A 23,511-nucleotide genomic window follows, 5' to 3' on the forward strand; every position below is an offset into this window, starting at 1 on the left:
TTGTGTAAGCCACATGAGAAGCTGCAGAAACTGACAGCAAGTACCTGTCTGAGAGAAAACTGTAGGGCAATAATGGCTGTTTAACTACCAAGTACTTTACCTTTTTCTGTGTTGATTGAGAGATCCCAAGCAGCAGAAAATGACATATTGTTAGATGAAGTGTGTCCTGAAGCTGTATTTGATAGTTTCTTGTAGAGAGGAGCAGGATATTGCTGTTCAAGACTTAAGACATAATGTAACTGCATCATAAAGCCTACATGAACTGCATTCTTCAAACTGCAAACTTCAGGGAACTATTTATTTATTTATTTAAATTTTCAGTTAACTTTATAAGAGATGCTGCTGACCCTGGGAACTCCTTGCACTTTTTGTTTTTGTTTGAACTTAAAACAAAGATAAGTGAAAGATTAACATTTCAGTTATATTGAAATTTTGGAAAACTTTATTTACTGTAGAAAACTTTAGTGAGCTATTTATTTGTTTAAGTTTTCATTTAACTTTATAAGACATGCTGCTGAGCCTGGGAGCTCCCTGCATTTTTTGTTAGAATTTTAAAACAAAGATATCTATTGTCTAAGAAAAAAAAAACTTTAACATGTTGCAAATCTGAAAAGCTGTTAAATAAACATATGATTAAAGGCATTTGAACAAAGTTAAGAGGAATTTTTCCATTATTCAAAATTTTCACGCCAATATTTTCCCTTTTATTGCAAATAAATATCGGCTCCAAATATCGGTTATCGGCCTCCTTGACGACTAATAATCGGTATCGGTATCGGCCCTGAAAAAACCATATCGGTCGATCTCTAGTATAAAGAGAGACAAAGTTCGCGTCAGGAGGAGGTGGTGGTGGGTGGATGAATATGTTATAATATAATCAGATGATTTCATTTTTTTGACTCTATAAGTTTGACCCTGGTTAGTTTGACTTGCTGAGAATACGTTATACTACATGTTATTGTCTCAGTCAGAGACACTTAAAGCCAGGAACTGACCATCCTCTCTCTCACACATAATGTTATAATACGATCAGTTGTAGCTGTGAACGTACAATACATGAACATTGGATCGTAGCAAGCTGCAGTCACATGAAACGAGGCTGGGAGTTGTGGCAGTGATAGTGAGAGGCGAGGCTTTATTTATACCAGCGTGGCACACTAAATATGACTGGATGTTACCAGGCAGCTGGAAGGTGAATAAATGATGCAGCCATGAGCCTGGGACACTCTGCATGCATCAGAGAGCTCGTGCCAATCAGCTGAAGTTGGTGTGATGCAAAGCTTCACATCCTCCGGTGAGCAGGTAAACAAATATCATTAACAAGAGATTCATTTTTGGCCTGAGTGTGGTGTGAGAAAACACTGTGGTGAAACACCCATGAGATTTTTGATCCTGCGTTTTTCTTTTCCATTTATGAAGCACCAGCCTGTCTCCACATCCGCACTGGGGTTTGGTTTTGGCAACAAAAGGGCTGTTAAGGTCAGGGGGAAGAAACAACACCTGTTGTGTGAAGTCACTGTGAATGTTTTCTTTAATAAAATCAGACTGTAATCTTTGTCAAACCTTAACCGAGGGCTGGGAGTCCCTCAACATAAGCATAAACAGTAAGATCAGATGTTGTATGTGTGTTTTAATACATTCAAATCAACTTGCCCAAATTACAACATTGTGTCACCGTGTTAACAGAAAACTTCAAGCGTTTTCTGTTGTTGCGAGTTAGTAGTAATATAAACCTAATCCAGGGTCGGCTTGACAGTTCACTCCTAACCTTGAAAACACCATTAACAAAACAGTCTCCACTCATCTCTGTTGCGCTGCTTCAGAACAATGAGCCTTTTTTTTAGAACTGGTCACAGCAGGAAAAGCACAGGTATTTCTTTAACAGGTATTTCTACACACATTAACAGTGGCTCCATTTTGACAACGAGCCAGCGTGCACAACAACAACAACAACAAAAACACCGGCAGCTAAATGGAATTCAGCCACGATCAACTTTATCATGTACACCTGCGCTTTTTCGCTGCCACTTATCTTTCTGTGCATTGATTCATTTAAAGCCTTTGGAGAAAAAAACGTTATTATTAAAAAGAGGAAAGTGGTGATCAGCTGAATGAAAATATATTCAGCTTCATCAAAAGTCAAAGTCTTTCCTCGTGTTAGACGAGCTGTTTTCACAGAGCACTGTAGGTTATAAGCTTAATTTAAGGTTGTTCCATATTATCATGTCTCTGTTTAACCTTGGGCCTTCGTTTACAGTCATGCTGAGTAACACTTAGAAATATAGAAAATATTAAAATACAAGGTTTAATTAAAGATACAAGGTACAGATCCAAAAGACAGATCAGTTAAATCAGGTGCAAACAGAAGGTGAGCTGGTTGTGATCACAGATTTAAACTGAACAAGACTTTATGGTGCATTATGAAGCGTTCCAGGTGGTCGGAGCATAGAAACCGAAAGCGTATGATGATTGGCCGTGTGACAAAACCTCACGACAATAGCACTCGTAACCTAGCAACACCTCACCGCTCTGTGTATACTTGTCGGAGATATCAGACAGCCATAACCTAGCAACACGTCAGATTCACTCGTTTAGACGATGTGAAAGTCTGAAAGAAGCAGGAGCATCCCAGAGCAAAACTTCTGACATTTACCTGCTGTGACCTTTTTGAAAAGAGGAAAGAAGAAGAAGAAGAAGAAATTAAATAAACACAGGGAAACAAGCAGATGGGTTATTATGAAGGAGAGGATCTGTTGAAAACCCTGAAATATCCTGCAAAACAAATCCTGCATCACTTTTATGGATGAGTAGGACAAATGACTTGTACTCAGAATGAATCAAAGATCAACTCTCTTCACCGTGTTTTCATACTGTGGGTGTTTTCAACAAACTACACCATTGATCGTTCAATTTAACACAATCTCTCCTTGACTTTTGAGTGAATACTTTTTTTAAAGACTGTTGTGATTGTGTCAGTGTTAAATTAATTAAACATAACCATAAACAAGCTGAAAGGCTGTTGTCACTACAAGTGGATGTTTTTTTTTTTTAAGTATATTTTTTTGGCTTTTTATGCCTTTATTGACAGCACAGTAGAGAGAGACAGGAAATGGGGAGGCAGAGAGAGAGGGAATGACATGCAGTAAAGGGCGATGTGGGATTTGAACCGGGGCCGACTGCAGCGAGGACTGTAGCCTCTACTTATGGGGCGCCTGCTCAACCCACTGCGCCACTCGACGCCCCCAAGTGGATGTTTTGGTGAACAACAGTCCACTGATATGTTCAGTATCCACGTGTTGCTACATATGTAAATCAGCAACATATCCTCCTTATGTTTATTATAAAACATAATCCAGGCGCAATTATCTTTCCTTCAAAACACTAAATGAATTGTATTATATTTATTTCCACCCGGTGAGCCAGCACTCATCCCTTCTTCCTGTCCGCTGGAAACACAGCTGTTGTGTTGTGAGTATTTGTAGCAATGTTGTTTTGTCTTATTTGCATGTGTTTTCCTAAGTTGCAGTGCGCTGAGCTCTCAGGGCCACGGTAAAAAAAACAAAACAGATTTGTGTTTGAACAATCAAAACATTTTTAAAAGACTTTATATTTCCAAAATCATCCCGCAGCTCCCAAGAAAAAAAAAAAAAAATCATGATGAATGGCCTGTCTAAAAGAATTAACATATTTTTGTTGCAGAAATGTATTTGTTTTTCATCTTTCTCATCTTGTTAACAACCTTGTGACCCCTCCTGATCCCCCATGTTGGGAACTTGCAAGTAATTGGAATTATTCAAATTGAATTCTGGCTTTTTTTTCCTTTTTTTTTTTTCTTTATAAATTAGTACCAAATAAAATCTCCCCAGGAACCTTTTTGGAAATTATTAAAAAATTATTTTTGAACATAAACAGACCAAGTGTTAGCAGAATGGCTGCTTCATTGGTAAACTGTTGTACAACTATTACTAGAATTAAATCTATAAGGATAATAAAAATAAAAGTGATTTTGCCAGGTGTTTATTTTTCTTGCTGTTTGTGCCACTGACATTCAGTAAAAAAGCTCTTGGTGACAAAGCTGTTGGAATAACACACCAAAGGTTGCACCTGACAGCAGCACGCCAGTGTCAGCACCTCAGTGTAAAGACTCTCTCAGGTCTTGTTGTATAATTAGTTTGGGGGTTAATTGTGTGTATCTACAGCTGAATCTGCTGTAACAAGCAGGTACTCTGGTAAAATGGCACGTGGGAGTAATGAGTCATCATTCAGATGCACTTTAAAAATCATTTGAAGGACATTTTCTGTTTCCTGTTGTTGACTATAGGACACAAACATCAGGACAAGGACTGGAATAAGACTGGAGTAATCCGTTTGGCTGAACATTTGTCATTTTGAAATGGTCTGAAAACTAATTAGTGAGCACTGTTCACAACAAGGAGGTAGACTGGATCCTCAGTCCACATAATGTCTCGGTCGGAGGGATATCTGTGGGATATGGAAGTCGTCTTTCTATGTACAACAGGATTCTCCAGGGAAAATGGTGAGAAGAGTAGAGAAGGGCCGTCCTTGGCCCAGACCCCGGTCATCGATAGTCAGAGCAATCTGTAAAAGATGATACCAAGAGGAGCTGTGTCTTTAGTCAAGGCCAGGAAAGCAATAAAATCAAATTAAACAGGGTCCATCTTTGTTTTCCATCATCAGAATACTTTTCTACTTAGATTTAAGTCTCATTTTTCTGTTCCACGGCACAATATGATCATAATAATATAATAATATACCTATTGAGACTCCAGAGGCGCAATGTTCAATATCAAAGACCCAACAATAACTTAACCAGTGGCTTTGATGCCGGGCCCAGTATTTTACTCTCCAGCTAAAAAACCAAATGAAACAGCAACATGTTCAGCACAATATTATTTCACAGTGTTTTGAAAACGTACTTTGACTTCACTAATGAGTCTCTGATCCAATTAGCTGAGTTACTGCTGCTCTTTTGAAAATGTGGCTTTATTATCTGTCACTTCACTTTCAATGCAAGATGTCAAGTTATTTTTTAATAAACTTCCTAATAAAGCAGAGATAGTGATGCAAGTACAGTTAAGAACAACAACATCAACATGGTCATTTTTTAATAAATCGAGGCAACTACTGACAAATGTGGAAACATGTCGGTGTCATCCTCAAATGTTATTTTATAATACATTCATAAAACTTCATACACTATTTTAATTCATCTGCATTATGTTAAAATTACAGTTGTATTAAGGACAGTGTGCTACGGTTGATTAGAGCAGGCGACGGTGCCATAAGGCTTGAAGTATAAGGGACGACGTGGTGTGAATTAAGAATACAAGTCTGTGAGGTGTGAATCAAAACAAGGACATGTTGAAATTTACAGCTCTTGAAATTGACACTTAATTGAATGTTTCCCTGACTCCTGGATCTGTGAACACACTGTTTTAAGTCTCAAAGAGGCGACTTTCTGTAAACAGAGCATGAGTCAGAATAGATCTCATAACTCTGAGCTAAGCGGTCGTTTCAGTAAGTGGTATGTTTTACCGCAGTGAGATCATCCCGTCTCTGCACTGTATAAATTCTGATAGCCTATTGGATGATAGTCACCATGTTGAAGTAATGTAGTTAATACAGTAGATTATAGCTCGGGGACTTTGACAGTGCCTGGGAGAGATGTGGTTCACAGACTCCACCAACTTTACTGAGTGAATCATGGAAGTGTTTAATACCTTTGATAAAATAAACCGAGCAATATTTTTCACACATAAAACGTGTCTTGAGAAAACAGAGTTTGGTACCGAGGTGGTTTATTGAGCCAGTTAAGACACAAAATCCCAAAGCTGACATTTTTTACTGAGTCTATGCGGGAGTTTGAGTGAAAGATGTCGGGAGTCCATTTGATGAAGGTAGGAAATACCATCAAAGAGACTCTAAAAGTAGATGTACTCTCCTTTGCTGTACCCTGTTCTTGCAGGAGATGGGTCTTTGAAGCTACTGTAGTAATTCTTCAGCTGTAGATGATAAAGTACGAGCATCGTCTTGCCCCGCTCTGTTTTTATGACTTTGGTTTCATCACTGTCTTTGACTTTGTAAACTGTTTCTACTGCCGTTGTCTCTGAATGCCAAACAGCCTGAAACTGAACCCCATTAATAATATAACTCAATGGCGCCGGTTGACATTGACAGCATGGTTTGCTTGGGATCCCCAAAGATTTCCCTCAGCGCTAACGCACACACACACACTCATCATTGTTGATTCAGAGGTAGTAGTTGTGTCACACGGAGCTGCAACTATTTGTGCAAGACACAACAGCTGACAGTTGTGGCAATAAAGATGTGGCTGTGTTTTTCTAAAGGCCAAGGCCACTGTTACCAAACCAAAACTTACAAGCCAACTGTCAAATAAACACACCAACGCTAACTAAGTAGCAGGCAAGCTAACAAATTAGCCATCTAGCTGAAGCTGGAGCTAACTCTAGCTGCTCAGTGTGAGACTCTTTCTGTGTCGTGTGATTCGTGATCTGTAATTATGCTCATAGTTTAATGCAAGTCAGACTGTTTCACAGAAATAAAGACCAAAAACATTAGACATGTTACCCTCAGGCTAACTCAAAACCAATGTTACCATGGTAACAATCAATGACACATGCGCAGATCAGTAGCACAAAACAGCAAGTTTTCTCCAAATCAGATTTTTATTTTTTTATCTTTTCACTCTTTCAAGTAAAACGTCCTTGTAACTGTTGAATTCTTCCAAAAGACAAACTTTTCTTTTCTGCTGGATCCGCCATTTTTGTTTTATTTAAAAAAAAAAAAAAAGTCTTGATTTACCCAGAATTCATTGTACCACAGTCCGTCTTAAGGTAGTCAAGAACTCAACTTCACAAAGATGGACTATGACTGTGAGATATAACAAACCGTCAGACTTCAGATAGACGTCTACGTTCACCCGTTGCACAAAGCAGTTTAGGTCTCGACTGATCTTAAGCCGGACAGCGAAGAGTGAAACAATAAAAAGAAAAATCTTATTTTTGTCTCTAAAAACACTTTCCCTTCTCATTGATGTTAGCAAACCACAAATTATGAGCCTTTTTCCTGTTTCTGTCATCGGGTGCTACTGCTCAATGCAGTCACTGATTGTTACCATGGTAACATTGGTCCTAGGCCTGAGTTAGCTTGGTGTCTAATGTTTTTGTTTTAAAATGAGTCCATCTTAATTTTTGTGAAACAGTCTTGCTAACATTAAACTAATCTATGAGCACAATTAAAACTGCAGACCAGTCTAACATGTGTTTGTGAAACTGGCCCCAGGTTACAGGCGGTAAATAAAGACAGTAAAGTCAAGAAGATGATGTCTAACTGTTTTTATGAACCTCTGCCATTAGGTCACAACCACTTTTCCCCTATTGCACGAGCAGAGATTTGCCAACTCTCTTGACTCCCTGTTTTGGCTTGAGATACTTTCTTAACATTCTCACGCTTCCCAGGCAAATACAGTGCAAGCAGCCGCTCTGTGAAGAGAAATGCAGCTCACTATACAGTAATTGCACAAGGGATAACGTCTGAACAGCGTGTTTATCATTCTGCCATCATGGAATAGTGTTTGCATTTCTGCCTGCTGGAAACAAATGCAAAAGTCAAATTATTTTTATTTCATTTTAATTTTTCTATTGACAAGTATACAGCATGGACTAATGCTGCAGTTGCAAATCTGGGCCCTAGATGTAATGTGCTTTTTTAGATAGAAATCCTGACACCTTGGCCTTTTCCTCCTGGTATTTAATCAGTTTGCTGCTTTTAACAGGGATGAGAGGAGCTGATGTAATTGGCCATTATTGAAGCTTGCCCCCAACTCCACCTCCTGACTCCGTCCATCTAATAATGTTTTCAACCTCTTTGCCAAGTTACGCTGTTTCATTATACCCCCAGTGTTCACCAAAACTGTAAAAAATCTGTTGGTTGCACCCACTGTGGGTTTGCATTTGCATTTGTGAAGAACAGAAATAGGGCGGATGTGGATTGAGCCACTGAACCTCAGAGTTGCGGTGACTTTGCAGATGTTCCAGCAGTGTTTCGGAGCAGAGGCGGTACTGTACACTTTTCTTGAAATAGTTCTACTTCCCAAAACCACCATCAGGATCTCACTGTAGCTGAGAAAAAACCTTTACACTGTCTCATTGTTCTCGGAGGACTCCTACACAGCGAGTTCCTCCGAGCGCTGACGACTAGTCACGCCTCGCAGTGTTTTCTAACTCTTGTGCTACTTTCTTAAAAGGCTTTTCTCAATTCTAAATACGTCCTCCAGCAACAGTGGCAAATATACAATTAAGAGACATGACAAATGAATGGTCCTCTGGTGTGACCTTTACCCATGAAGATCATTCTGTTTGCCCTTACAAACTTTTAATATTTCTCCAGGCGTAGTTTAACACACTGCTGGGAGTAGCATAATTAAATATCTTGCTGACACTTAAGCTAAACGCTGACTGAAACAACCAGACACTAATATTCACCGATGCAGAAACGGCTTCTGCTTTTGACGTAAAGCACATTAATGGAGTTTAACCAAATCTGGTGATTGTCTGTGACAAAGTCGACCACTTAAAAAAAAAAAAAAAAACTCTGATACCTCCAGCTCTGAAATACTTTGAAGTCAACGTGGATAAAGTTTGAGTCTTCAGCAGGAGATGTAGAAAATGTTAAATTTATTTGGATATTCTTCCCCTTTCCCTAAAAAAACCAAAAATCATATAGCCGTTTTGTATTTTAATTGAACAGGAAGTGTGAAGAGCCTCCATGAAGGCTTTAGATTTGTCATTTTTGATTTGACAGTAACTTTAGAGACAAGCCTTAAGGTAAGTGACTTCCCAGTTCTCTTATCTTGGAGAACATTAATGATGCATGAGCAACATCAAATTGCATTTTGGGATCTTCTGTTATCCATGTTAAAATGTCAAAACGGTGGAACAAACTGTAGTTTATGAATAAATAATGTTTGAAAAAGTGATATTTTGCCCAGCGCACAACCACACATCGCTGCAGGGAACAAGACTTAAACAAAATAGTACAATTAAAATGTCAGTATGGGTCAGAAACGAGTGGAAATTGAACCACACGTTTGCCACCAGAGCTGAGAACTATTTTTAAAGGGTTTTTAAAACTTTGGTTCGGCTACATGTTTTTTTTATTACATTTTTTTGACCATGAAAGATGTAAAAGCGAGAGAGTTCAATGTGCTCACTGAGCTCGATGTAAGAGAGATGACCCTGTTTTTGAAGATGCTGAGAAGGAGAAGATCACCTGATGCCTTAAGTGTCTCTGACTGTTTTTTGAGAATCAACAAGAAAAAGAAAACGCATATAACATAATTAAAGTATTGCGTCTTATATAGAGACTGATGAAGTACCGGGGTAACTGTGGTTGTGTGCTCAATCTCTCCAATCGCCTCTAACTCCTTCTAAGCTGTAATATCTCTCATGGAAAAAGAGGAGTTACCTCCATCACTTCTTGCGTAGTCGCTCAGTTTCTGAGGACAGCCTGATCTAAGCAGATTTATCTCTTCCACACTTTTTTCTATTTCTTACTGATTGATTGAACTCCAACGGATGCTCAGTGACTTGGATATGTTCATGTATCATCCCCTGACATCTGCTTCCTGATCACCTGACCTGTACTCGCCCCTGAAAGGTTGCAGAAACAGGTGAATTTATACTGCAATCAACTGAAACTCCTTAAGTGATCTCCATTTAACTAATTACATGACCTGTTCACACCAGCTTATGAAACAGCCACGTTTTATGGCAACTTAATCTCACTCCATTAGTGGATAAAGTAGATCCGCACTCATTTTTCATGTCAAGTTAAACTTTGTTGAACTGTGACCCATGAATCCAAGCTGTTAACTAGTGATAAGCTGGAGACGGCTGGTGAATACAAAATGAAGGAAGCGACAGACTCGGCAGCAGAGGGCACAAATATGTCTGTGAATGAACCCCAACAATTCATTGCCCCTTGAGAAATCGAGCTAAGCTAACAGTCAATTAGCAAGCTCATTAGTTCTGAGAGCTTTACTTTCCCCTTTTCATTAACTCTATGGTGAGCGGTGGTGAACAAAAGTTCTAGTGGGAGTAAACAGAAGAGCAGAGAGAGAGAAGAAAAGAGAGAGACGCTCTGGGACCAACTGTGGCTGATTAGCACTAGCCCAGCTGGCTAGTGTGTCGGTTGTTAGCTCGCCAGGTGCAGCGGTTCACCAACACAACACCTGCGAGAATTGTCACTTTGTCATCCGTGTTCTTCTACCATCAATGCATGTGTGTTATATTTAGAATTGATTTAGATTCCTTTAATATCTGTTTTCACTTTGACATGAAAAGTTTCGGTTGATCAGTGCCAAAATAGCCACATCTGTTTTAATTTAAAAGGAGCTACTTGTGAGTTTTGCTGTTGCTACATAGCTAGCGTTAGCATCTGTTTACTCACCAGTCTAGAAGAAATGTTGCAAGTTCAGCATCAAACTTCATTCCTTCACTCACCAAGAGCTGTGGTGTTAATTCTTGTCTCTGTAGTGTCTCTTCTTCTACTGAAGTTAGCGTGCTAACCAGCTGGTCAAGTCACTTTCTGATAGCGAGTCACTGCAGCCTCCAATGTGTAGTGAAGACGTAGCGCTGCTCAGAGGACGTATTATAACCTCTTGAATGATAAATGCAACGATGGCCGAAGCTTCACCTGCTTCCAGCAAGAAACCACGCTCGGTGCAAGAAAAGAAAAGTACAAATAGCCCCTTTTATGTGGTGAAATAATAAAGTATTAACACTTTTTATAGGCAGATACTGTGCATGCAGCTGGAGGCTTTAGACTTGTTTGTTTCAAACTGCACAGAAACACTATTTCCTCGCTGTCTCTGCACACGCAACATGGGAGCTGTTAATGGCCGACTGTCGGAGTGTTAAATGTTTCAACATGTACTGTATGCTTTCCACAAGAACATTCGCTGTCATCAATTTGAAATAAGATGTTACTGTGTTACAGTGGTGCTTGCATCGTGAAAGGCGAATAAATGATTCATTTCTTTGCATCACATTGAGCTTTGGTTGCATGCTTTTTCATCTGACCGTGTGTTATCCCCCCTGCAGCTGTAGGACCTGTCCTCTGAGACTCTACATCGGTCTGTAGAATGAGTTATGGCCCCTGCTCCCATGATCAAAACCTCGGATTCCCCCGTTAAGCATCCTCTGACCTTGGCCACATAGTGACCAAGCGACAAAGTCACATTTGTAAAAATTAACTTCGTCTTCGTAGCAAATATATATTTTCTTAAATCTAATATCAATCAGGCTGCAAAGAGTCATTTCATTTTAGATAAGCACATCCAGTTGAGTTTTCTTGAGCTCAGTGACCCTGAAGATCAACTAAAAAGAAAAAAGTGATCTGCTCTGAGATTCCACAGTAACAACAACAAGACGCTGTTGATTCTTTCAGTCTTGCTATCAATACGTAAAAAGAGATATTAGATATTAAATGTCTGACAAAGAAAATGAGCTGAGAAAAACAAGGACAGAAGCTTTGCCACACAAAAAGGAAAACACCCAAGAATCTTAAAACTCTCAGTCATTCGTCAAGAAGAATAGTCTTGTTTTCAGCGAGGTGACAGAGTATATTTGGACTCATCTGATGAGTTTTCACAGGGTTCAAGAAGCCGTAGAGGCTGGAGAGTCATCACGGAGAAACCCATTTGATATTTTCAAATGAAGTGAAAACATGAAATTCATTAAAAAAACATGTAGTCAGGAGGTTCTCGCGCAGCAATATTGAGAAAATGAATTCCAGGCTTTTTAATATCCTATCATTTTTCATTTACTTTCGAAAATGAAAGCAAGCAATTGACTTTAAGCCTGGCGCCTGATTGTTAATATAAATTAAAGGTGAAATTTGAGCTGAGGAGCAAAAAAATCCGTAACTCTCGTTTAAGCAGTGAGGTAGTGCTTCATAACTGCCAGAGACGCTATTTTTATTTCATGAGTTCACAATTTTCATCATACCTGAATGCTGCTTCATATGGAAGAAGAATTGGACTGAACGCAGAGGAGCTGAGTCTTTGATTGTTTTGTTGATTGTCTCTCCGTGTTTTTGTCTGAGCAGTGAATTATGACTGGAAACAGAGGCTGTCATTCGCTTATTATATTTTTCCAAAACATACTTCAAACTGCTCTGTGTACATGCTCAAGCCTCTCGGGTATAGCCAATTTATTATTGCAGTGCGCAGAGGCAATCAATAAATTCAAGTTTTCCCCTCCACACATTTTTACTGACCAATCAATTTAGGACTGATGCACCTGCAGAGATGCTTTTATCAACATTAACATGGTCACAGAGCTTCTGTTTCTGAGCCGTGGTCGAGCACTGAGGCTTTTAGAGCAAGAAAACCAGAACAACAGAAGTTGGAAACATTCATCACACGTGGCTGCGATTTCTATATTTTATTCAGCAAGACGAGGATGTTGTTAGTGTTTTCGATTAGATTAGATTCCCGCTGTGCTCGCCGTAATAACTGAAGCGATTCATTGTGTCTGAATTAGCTCTGAGACAACTGAACACTGAATGAGTTAATATATAGTTGCTGTCACTAATGCATTGTTGTTTCCCGTCGAGGGGGGGCAACATGAGTAGCCCATCGTCCCAAGTAGCCACAGGAACAGATTACTAGTAGATGTTACATGATGTATTTATTCACTAAGTGCTTTCTAGTAAACTGAGAGTTATACTCCAGCTTCAGCTCGGACAAAGGCCAAAATACAAACTATCTATCTAGAAACAAAACACCAACATCTAACCTCCCTAACTAAGATAAACAGGAGAAACAGTGGTCAAAAGAAAATGGCGGTCCGGCCCTACTAACTCATCAAAGGCAACAAAGCTCTAGACTGAACAGGAGACCAGAGACGGGAGGTAGATGAGTTTTCTCCCAAGCAGCTCCACCACGCCATCTTGGTTCCTTATATTTGGCAGACATCTGACCGGAGCCAATCAGCTGCAAGAGAACAATGCTGTCAACCAATCAACGGCACGTCCTGGTACACACCTATTGGCATACACTCACTCATTCACACGTCACGCCAACTTTCAGGCCACAGAAAGAAAAAAAAAACCCACATACAGCCAAAACAAAAAATACACAAGCAGGTAACTGACTTCTGTCATTATTAGTCATTATATGTTGATCATTTTTCAACATGTGAAATAAAAGCACCTTTACACTCTCGCACTAGGTTTTGATCTTGTTAGGGAAAAGACCTACACTGAGCAGTGGTTATTAATATCCCTGTAAAAGTGAGTCTAATCCAGTCCGGCACCCCTGAACATGACCTGAATTAACCAATGAATGATGGTTTTACAGCATCAAAAGCGGCTGACGCTTCCGGGAAGTGGTGCTAAGAAGAAAACTCAATGAGACAAGTCTGTGAAGGTTGTCGCAGACTGTAGAAAGAAAAACCCCATCTAAAGAGCTTCTTCAGGCTGAGCTGGAGCAGTCTGGGGTGGTGGTTTCAGCCCCTATCACTCGCCGCACACTAAACCAAGTGGGGCTTCAAAGCCCCAAAAAGGCAAGACTGATGTTTGAAAAAAAACCAACAAACTTTAACAGATAAGCCACAGTCTTTCTGGGATAATGTGTTATGGTCAGATCTTTGGGAATGCAGTGCATCAGTTTGTTTATAGGCGACAAAATGAAGCCCACAAGGAAAAGAAAGCAGCCTACCGACAGTAAAACATGGCTGAGATTATATCCTGCTGTGGGGCTGCTTTGCCACCTCTGGCACTGGAGGCAATGAATGTATCAAAGGAATGATGAAATCTGAGGCTTAGGAAGCCGTTTTAGAGCGAAATGTGTTTCCCAGTGTCAGAAAACTAGATTTGAGGCGAAGGTCTCGGACCTTTCAGCAGGACAACGACCCAAAGCTGCGTCCAGCATCACAAAACAATGGTGGACAAGGAAAAGATGGACTGTTTTTTAAACTGGCAAGCAATGAGTCCTGACTGAAATCCCATTGGAAACCTTTGAACAGAGCAGAAATCTGCCATTGCAAAAAGCTTAGAACGAATGGCAATGGAAGATAAACTACCAGCAGACAGATGCAAGAAGTTGTTACCAAAGTTTCTGCAACCAAATATTAGTGAAGGAGCCAATAATTATTATTGTTGTATTATTTTTATTATGCAAGTTTTGTTTTTGTTGTTTTATTTTCTTCCCTTTTGTTCAGTAACCTTGGACATTTTATTAAAACACACTGGTTATGCAAAATTGATTCATTTACATTCATTTCTGAAGATATTCTGAATTATCTACTTGAAATTCAAGGGTGCCAATAATTTATTATCTGGGTTTTCTGATCATCTGTGCGAGCTTCTCTTTCAAATCCTCTGCGGAGCGACTTGCTGTGACAGTTGAGTATGAGCTCACATTGGTTTCTGGTCGTATGGGCAATGCTGTATTTACCGCTCTACTGGATTGAGTGACAATATATGTGATTCGTCAGAGGTGATTTAAAAGATGCTACAATTTTTATTTTTTATGCTAAAGTGCGGCTGACAGGCTCCTACAATGATAATAAGCATGGATCAAGTGTTTGACTGACAGTGTTCTGCTGTATCGGAGCCTCTCACCCGCTCTCATGTGTCTAACCCGTTTCAAATGTTTTTTTTTAATGTAAATTCGCATTGTGCAGCCTCCTGTGGAAGTCTGGTACCAGGTGCTCATCCCTCGTCCCTGCTACCATCCACCAAGTTCAACCTATCTGTCAGTGACGGTGGCTGTAATTTCAAGTCTTTGATTTTTCTCTCTGTGCTGTATTCACTCGCAGGTGGTCACTCATGGCTTCGTGCTTTGTGTTGGTATCCATGTTCCTTTCACCGCCGGTAGTCGAAGCTGCCGCCGTTTGTTTTTCTGAGGAACGTGATGCGACCCAATCAGGGAGCGATTGAGGGTGTCTACGTCCACAGGTCTCCGTTTACACCCGTCCAGACTACAGCGCAACCCTGGAGTTATGCTAAATGCAGGATAGGTAAGTTCGAAGGCTCTAGGTCTTTCTTTTTTGTTAGTTAAATATGTAAGTATGTAAATGCTAAATAACTCTGGGTTAAATATGCTTATTTCTTTGTTTTGAGCTGCACCTGTTGGCGCCTCTGTTCATGTTTATCTGAAACTTTTCTATCATTACAACGAATCACTCTGCTAAACCGAATCCACCCGGTTATTTATGTGTCTCCTCTGTCCTCTAGTTGGGTTGCGACACCTTGTTCCTTAAGGCAGAACATAATGTTTTACATCAATAATACAAAACCAGGATGCTACAAAAAATAAAAACCAGTTCATAATTCAGAAAGCAGTGAGCACAGAAACAGGAGCTCGTCTGATGAACTGTATGTTTATATTCTGCCTTACACTGACAAGCTGTTACATTCCTCCTTTATACCAGCACTTACCCCGAAGATGTTCATTTACCTTCAGTACACTGCAGAGATGTGATGACTAATTATCACTGATGACTTCACTTTAAGACCATTATGATTTTATTAAGCTGTCAGTGCAGACAAACACTGTACATCTGAACTTGTGAGGAGTGAAGTAGGCAGACAGAACCTGTGCATCACCTATTCTCTTTTATATTTCATATCTGTGCCCTACTCTCTCTCTCTCTCTCTCTCTCACACACACTCACACTCTTTACTCCACCATGACTGTCATCTAACATGCTCTTTCTCAACCATCTTTTATTCTCTATACTCACTGTCAAGCTGCCATGACATTGTCTAGCACAATGCACTTTAAATATGCATTGCACCGGCGTCAAATTGAGTTCAAAGAGTGTTTGTGATTTCAGGGCTGAGAGAATGTGGGGCTCGAACAGGTACAGTGTGTGAACGGCTGCGAGCTGACCAACAACCTTGAGGTTTAAATGGATTACAAGGACTTCAAAGTGGCGAGGGTACGCGTGTCACGCAGCGGCGGCGGTTCCCGTTCACTTTTATTCTTGGGAACAACAAAAGATTCACTTTTTGTGCGAGTCTGGGCTTTTTGTTTCTTTTTGATCAGAGTGCAGGTTCTCGAACGATCCGCCGCACCTCTGTGGCTGAGAATAGATATGGAGCAGGTGTCATGCTCGTCTGACAGCAGGTTAACTCAACTCATCTCTAAAATCCATTCAGCCCTTTTGTGTTTGACATCTAATAAGCCCAGACTTAAATTAAAAGCCCATTAATGCCAACTAATCAGGCTTTGCCGTGCTCCCTGCTCCAGCCCCCATCACACTCCCTCCATGAGGAATTAAACTGGGCTGGAGGAGTGTGTCTTACCTGTAGTACTCCCTGCACAGTTCCTCAGTTCACTCCATTAAAAAAGTTTCAGGACTGGATGGTGGAAGGTCTAGACTGAGCTATAATTACTTTTTTTTTTTTTTTTTTTTTTACAGCACATTTACTCGCTATCTTACAATTAACGACATTATTACCACATTTACACCTGGACTGAACAAGAAATCTGTATCTGAAAATCTCATCAAGCACTGTGATCAGACCGGCAGGACTAAATACTCCCATCATGTCGAAACTCTGCCTCTCTCTCCTTCATCTCGAGCTAGCTTAGCAAAAAGTCGGAGCGTGGCCTCAGGAGACCCCTCGGGGTTTGATTAGACATAACAAGGCGACGGTCATGTGATCATCTGAGCCACAGTAGCACGAGTCCGAGCAAGCGTCTCCACTGCTGCTGATTTCTAGCTCTTCTTACAGAATACACGATGTTGCTCTTGTTAGCTAGCAACAAAAAAACGTAGCCTAAGGACACCTGTGTCTCCGTCTGTCCTGTGACCTTTGCCTCGCATGATCAACCCCCTCGTCAATATCCACATTACTTGAGTGAAAGTACAGATGCTCCTGGTCAAATATGACTCCAGTTAAGAGTTAAAGTACAGGAGCACTTGAGTTTAAAAATACTACTGTTGTTCCACAGTGTATTTATAAAACCTACCGACTCTGAAACAAGCTACTGCCTGACTGTAGAAGCTGTAGAATAAAAAGCTTGTAGAACATGATACAAAGCAAAAAAGAAATTGCCATTAAAACACAATTGAGTCAGAAAAAGGAGCCGTTGTTGTTTTCAGATTTGTGTCGTTTTTTTAAGGCAGTGATGAAGTTTGGTCGTGGTAAAAACATCAAACTCTTCTCTCAATCTCAGACAATCCTTGCCGTCCACAACATGTGCGTCTCTTTCAGGCAGCTATCACTTGATATAAAGGTTTGGGGAAAAGGTTGCGGTTACGGTTAACGAGAAGGCGACACGTTAATTAACAGTATCTCATGTGTGAAGTCGGATTCGCCGCACACCCATCCGCCGACACACAATCTCCAAACCCCTTTGCGTTTTGCCTCGCTACATTAAAGGGGCCCTCCACTTCCTGCGCTGGCACCGAGCACTGGCTCGCACACAAACTGTGAAGTGTGGAATCATCCAGCCTAAATGCAGTTTCTAGGGATACTGGTTTGGCACCCTGTATTGGCGTGTTGCCTCAACCCCCTGAGAGAATCCCCCACCCCCGTCCCTCTATGGTATTTCTTTTGTGCCATCTCGCCTTCGTATTTGTTATTGAACGAAGAGAGGAAGATGAACTGAAAAGCAGGACAGGACATTTTGATTAGAGGTGCGTAGATCGCACCATTCTTCTTAATATGCTTCGAAGCAAAACCCCGACTTCCGTTCAGTGTCTTCACCAGAAGAACAACAGCATTAGTCATTTGTGTACAAAACGTTAGACCATGGCGGCCCAACAGTCCAATGGTTTCTGTCATTACCCTTTCTCTAACCAGAAATGTTTGTTGTCTAAACTCAACCAGATCCGAAGCGTAGAGGTGGCAAAGAGCCAGAGGACACTGACAAATGGTTTATTTTATCATTTAGGTAATTGCTGTAATTCTTACTTGTGTTATATCTGAGCATAAGAACTCCAAGCACAAATTTAAAGCTATTGATCCTGATATAAAGGATATGTACTTTACCTCCCAATCAATGGTGCTCTGACTTGTTTTGGTGTCACGTTAGAGAAGCAGAACTGGGCGACGACACGTCCGCTCTTTTGTTTATAAGCTGCTAAAAACAAAAACCTAATTTAGTTAATTTTTCTCTCATGTTGGTTGTTTGTCACTGACTGAGGATGTGAAAATCAAGTGCACCTCAGGACCGTGCTTCAGTTTACTCTCCATAAAATTTCAGAGTCATAGAGAGGAAATATTTTTCTATGGGTTTCTGTTGGTGCAAGACGGAGATGACAAAGTGCCTCTGAACCTATTGCTTTGAAACACATCAGAGAAAAATAATGCTTTGTGGCAGATCTAATTCATCAATGCACCACTACCGCCCCCCCCCCCCCCCCCCCTTTTTCCTTTTTCCTTTTTCTTTTTTTCCGGCTTCAATAGTGTGATGCATTTTTTTTCAGGCTGCCTCTGCAGGAATCAATCTGTAGAAGAGCAGAGACTGTAAACACGCTCTGGAACCAGCGGTTTGACCCAGTCGATTATCTCTCGGCTCAACTTATTAGCAGCACTTAAGCTTTAAACGAATCGCTGAAAACTTATCTTCATAACTCACCTTGCAGCGGACCTTTTCCACCTGAATGCCCCAGCATGCTCGAAACCACACGACCACCGGTCACCTCTCCTCCTGTCCGACGACGAGAGAGCGGCTGCTTCCACTTCAACACACACTTCACGCCCGTGACCTGTCGGGGAAGTTTCAGAGCTGTGTGTGTGTGTGTGAAAATCAGGATCCCATTGCTGCATCAGCTCACTACTTCATACACCTTTAGCCCATTATTCAAATCAGCAGCTGTGCTAATTGTAATTAAAGCCTGTACTCTGGGCAGCCACTAGAAAATATGAAGTCTTGAAAACAGCTAATCAACAGCTGTGACACAACAGATATCTTTGTCTTACCTCACCTGTGTTTTTGTCCGGCTCTCTCCTCTAACTGTTAAGACTCCATTATTAGCACATAAATTATGTTTACTTCACACTGTAAGGCTCCTTTTTGTCTGTGAATTATTTTCAGGAGCGAATTTACAACAACAAATTCTAGTGGATGAGTGAGTGAGTGAGTCGCACTCGTACGACACTGTTCTGACAGAAGGTCCTGTGAACTTCATGTGACGCGAAGCAGCTCAATTCAACATTTTAAATTTACAGTGGAGTGAAATCAAAGTCTCTGACAAAAGATTAAACTTCAAACAGGAAATTACTGTACTGGACTTTGTTATATTGTGTAGGCTTTACATGTTTTCTATTATGTCTAAATATATACATACATACATACATACATATATATATATATATATATATATATATATATATATATATATATATATATATATATATACAAATTTTGGTTGGAAATTAAAATTGGGTTGATGTCAAAATCCATTATTGGTGATTTGACATTGTGACAGTTAGGTGATGTTTCTGAGGCGTTTAGGTGACGATTAGGAAACGTTCAGATGTTTAGTTGATGTTTAAGTGACGTTTTACACAAACAAACACACACACACACATACACATATATATATGTATAAAATTGTCAAGGGTTTTGAGGTGAGTAGGACCCAATTGCAGCCAAAACTTGGGGAACGGTGCAGACAGGTTTATTAACCAGAATAACAGACGTGAACAGACGACGTGAACAAACCCTGAACTAAACAGACGAACCGACACAGACAAAGGGGAGATCAAGGACTATATAGACACAGGAGGCAAGGTGATTGCACACAGGTGAAACACATTAGGGCGGGGCAGACAATCACCACACAAACAAGACCAAGACAGGAAGCAAAACACTGAGACACACAAGGAAACCTTATTACAAAATAAAACAGGAAGTGAGAAAGTCCAAAACAAAACTAACAAAAAGTGTCTGCCATAGCAAACCATGACAAAAATAGGATGAATTGCTGCACTACAGAATTTGTTGTCCCTATCACAACCTCCTCCCTTGTTCTCTGTAACTTTTCACTCGACATATATATCATGTAAAAATGCTAAATATAATAATCTCACATCATTCTGTCATTAAAGTGCGACTTTGTTTGTACGTGAAGGTTTTATTCTCTAAAGTGTGAGGAAGCTGGCGGCTCGCTGCAGCACCAGCCTTCACTGCTGAGCAGCTGAAACTGAGAGTGTTGTAGTTAATGGTTTTTGTTTCAAAGCAGAGTTCAGGCCAGAGAGTGAGTCCTGAAAGCCTGAGACCCGGGATCTGGCAAAGGAATCGTTTAGTCACTGATATTGATGAACAAGCCTTTTAAAACCCTGCAGATTTAATATATTAATGTGCTTTTGTCCTATGGGGCATTAAAACATGTCCCATCTACTGGATGTCGAGTATAATTTTAAAATTGCAGCAGGTTTGGAAGTTGAATTGTGAAGAGGAGGGAGGAGAAGGAGCACGCACATATTTATAAAAGCATATGAAGTAAAATGATTTATCTATTTATCATGTGTTTCTAAAATTCCCTCTATAATTCTGTGACACTCTACAACTACAAAGTCTCCGAAAATAGAAATACTAGAGAAAAGCGCCAGAACTTCATGATTATAATTCGATGCAACTGTGGAGGAAATGCACTCGGTGGCTTTGCACCTCTGCCAAGATCCTCGTGAGCTTCACATAGAAACAAATGTTTCAGTAAATGAACAGTAGACTAAATATTCTCTTTGGTCTGGAGCAGGCAGAGCATCCTTAAGGAGATCATATGTGATAACGCCAGATAAGAGCAGGTTTTTTTTTCTCAAAAACACTCGAGGAAAACATGTTTGACACACCCCCCCCCCCCCCCCCCCCCCCCCCCCGTCTCATGTGCTCTTTGAAGCTCAGAGCAGATTGTGTCAACATACATGTGAGTTTCAGGGTTGTTTTAAATTATAGGACTCTCATGAGCATCAGCTGACACATCTCGTCTCCTGCGGCGCCGCAGTGCAAGCGCACTTTACTGCATGGAAACAGCTCTATCTGTTTAATTACCCTCCTCTGAGGCATCAACACATCTCAGCTGCCACCCCCACCACTCATGAATTAATGATGCGCATCTCTAGTTGTTATTAGTAAGCTGCATTGGGAAACAGACTGGTCGAAGTTAATTTGAGATTCAGCTCTAAAAAAAAAAAAGGAAAAAGGTGGTTGTTGTTTTCCACAGTTGTGACTGTTTAAACAACAGATATTCTCCTTCGCTTGATCCAACAAGGTGCAGCCCTGCAGGGACGCAGTCACGAGGCCAGCCGGAAACTCTTAACGACTGTCAAGCCGGATGTACAGAACATGTATGAAGAGAAGCTGAATTAATTAATAACAGCTTGTATTGCAGTTCAAACGTGGTCCTGAGGGAATTGAGGATTATTTCTTTGTGTGTGTGTGTGTGTGTGTGTGTGTGTGTGTGTGTGTGTGTGTGGCTGAGTTAATGCAACAGCTACACGTTTGCTCCGCCTGAGTTGGTCAAGTTCACACCTACATTACCTGTCAGTTTAAATCCTTTTTTTTTTGTAATGACGAAGCTTTTTATTTTGATTTATTTTCAGGAACAGATTTGCAGAGTCCGTCTTTCTGGCGCTGGATTTGAATTTACCGTGCATGCAGTGAATGTGACGCAGAAGACAAAAGCTGGTGCTCGCACACATTTAACACAGCAGACGACAACGTGCAATCATCTGTTAAATATTACAGCGACGGATGACATGGAAACAGAAACTTTAAAGGCTCTGAAAATGTGTCTTCTCAGTCAGCTCCTTACCCAGAGCAATAGTAGTAAGAGTGTTAATCTCTCAACACATACATAACACCTGCAGATGTTCTATATACTGGACATGTGCACTTGATTTGAATGAATCTAGTTTACAAGTAAAGACCCGAGTACAGAAAGTAAAATAAAGAAATATTAATAACAAAATTTCAGGGATTTAAATGTACATTCATATAGACTGCAGAGATTTAAAGATACATGCAGATATGTATTTATATAAACAACAGAGTGTAGATTTAAATGCAATTAATTATGCATTCAAATACGCAAGAGTATATATCTATATATCTTCCTTACTCTAATGTTTATGCTTATTATCATGAATATTTAATGTTACAGAGAAATACTTAGGACATGGACATTAGCCGAAACTGGACATTTACATTTAAAAGAGCAGCTCTGATGTTGCTACCGGATTCCTTTTTTAAACTTTATCTTTCCTGTGTTTCTTGATACTTTCAGCGATCGTCATTGTTGTTGTGACTTCCCCAGACTTAATATCTTGAACACCGCTGACTGCTGCATTCACAAGCACAAGCTTTATGCCACATGAATACAAATTTACAGGCGAGCACAGGTGTCACTGTCTTGTTTATTCCACTTTGTTCTAACTTCAGAGTGTCGTATGTTGTCCTGTCGAGATTAGATCCAGACTGGAATGTGGGAGCCTCAGTAGAAAATTGCAGTTCTTCTATCATCTTGATGTAGCACAGCACTTGTGAGAAAAGCCGTTGGTTGATGAAAAGGTGTGGGGTGATACATTTCCAAGGATTACCTGGTGACTCTCGACGCAGCCGGAGCTTATTCATCACAAATCCAGCACACTTTAATGAAGGAGAAATTACAGAGGAAACGGCTGACTTCAGATCTGCCTGAGCATCGGTGTCAGCGCACAGATTTTCAAATGATTCCCAGATCCGTCTTCAGTGCCGGGACGCTGAAGTCTTCTGTTTCTGCAGGTTTCTGCAGCTCTCACTGTAGCTGCCATGTTTCTCTCAAGAGGTGTCCAATGCACTGTAATTACCTGCAGGAGAGCCCTTAGATTCTCCGGCAGCTGAGCTTTAATATGTGAGGGATGTTTTCTAACCGTGCGTCTCATATGATTAAAATTAGCAGGTGGACAACTTGTTGAACAGTAAGATGCCGTAACAATCAGAGGCATCGAGTGCTTGTGTATTACACCAATGCCTGTGGGCTCGGTGTGCGTTTACCCAATACAACACAAGCCTTTTATAAGGATCAAGGTGCTGTCTCTTCACTTGCTGGTGCTGAAACTGTGGAGAACCTTGATCATAAAGCTCCCGTTACTCTGTATTTTTCTTGCTGAAAAGATCCGAAAATGACAGAAAACCTGTCAAAGATATAAAGTTTTATTCTCTGGAGTGAAACAGATTTTTTGTCCTTTTTTTTGGCAGTTTACGGTTTAAAGAGAGCGACACCGGTGGGCGGCGGAGGTACTGCAAGTGGGCCGACAAAATCATTTGTAAAACAGTACGATTTTGTACAATTATATAAGAATTTTTTTTAAAAATGTAACGTTTTTAAATGTTATAAAACAAAATGATCATTAAAAATGTGTAAAAACTTCTTTCATAATTTTTTTTTCTGGTATTAAGCTCTATCACTGTGACGAAGCGACGATAGAAACTTTTATTATGTTGCTGCTGGAACACACTGT

General features: G+C 40.3%; 1 long non-coding RNA gene across 1 annotated transcript in view; it reads left to right on the forward strand.

Annotated features, from left to right (window-relative positions):
- Positions 1-23,304, forward strand: part of LOC130178548 (uncharacterized) — a 41,877-nt gene extending 18,573 nt beyond the window's left edge. The window contains exons 2-3 of the long non-coding RNA XR_008829183.1: positions 14,868-15,068; positions 23,249-23,304. This is a non-coding gene — a long non-coding RNA (uncharacterized LOC130178548). The remainder of the gene's footprint in view (positions 1-14,867; positions 15,069-23,248) is intronic.
- Positions 23,305-23,511: the final 207 nt, after the last annotated feature.

This window comes from Seriola aureovittata, chromosome 1, assembly GCF_021018895.1.
Source record: "Seriola aureovittata isolate HTS-2021-v1 ecotype China chromosome 1, ASM2101889v1, whole genome shotgun sequence".
Lineage (NCBI taxonomy): Eukaryota > Metazoa > Chordata > Actinopteri > Carangiformes > Carangidae > Seriola > Seriola aureovittata.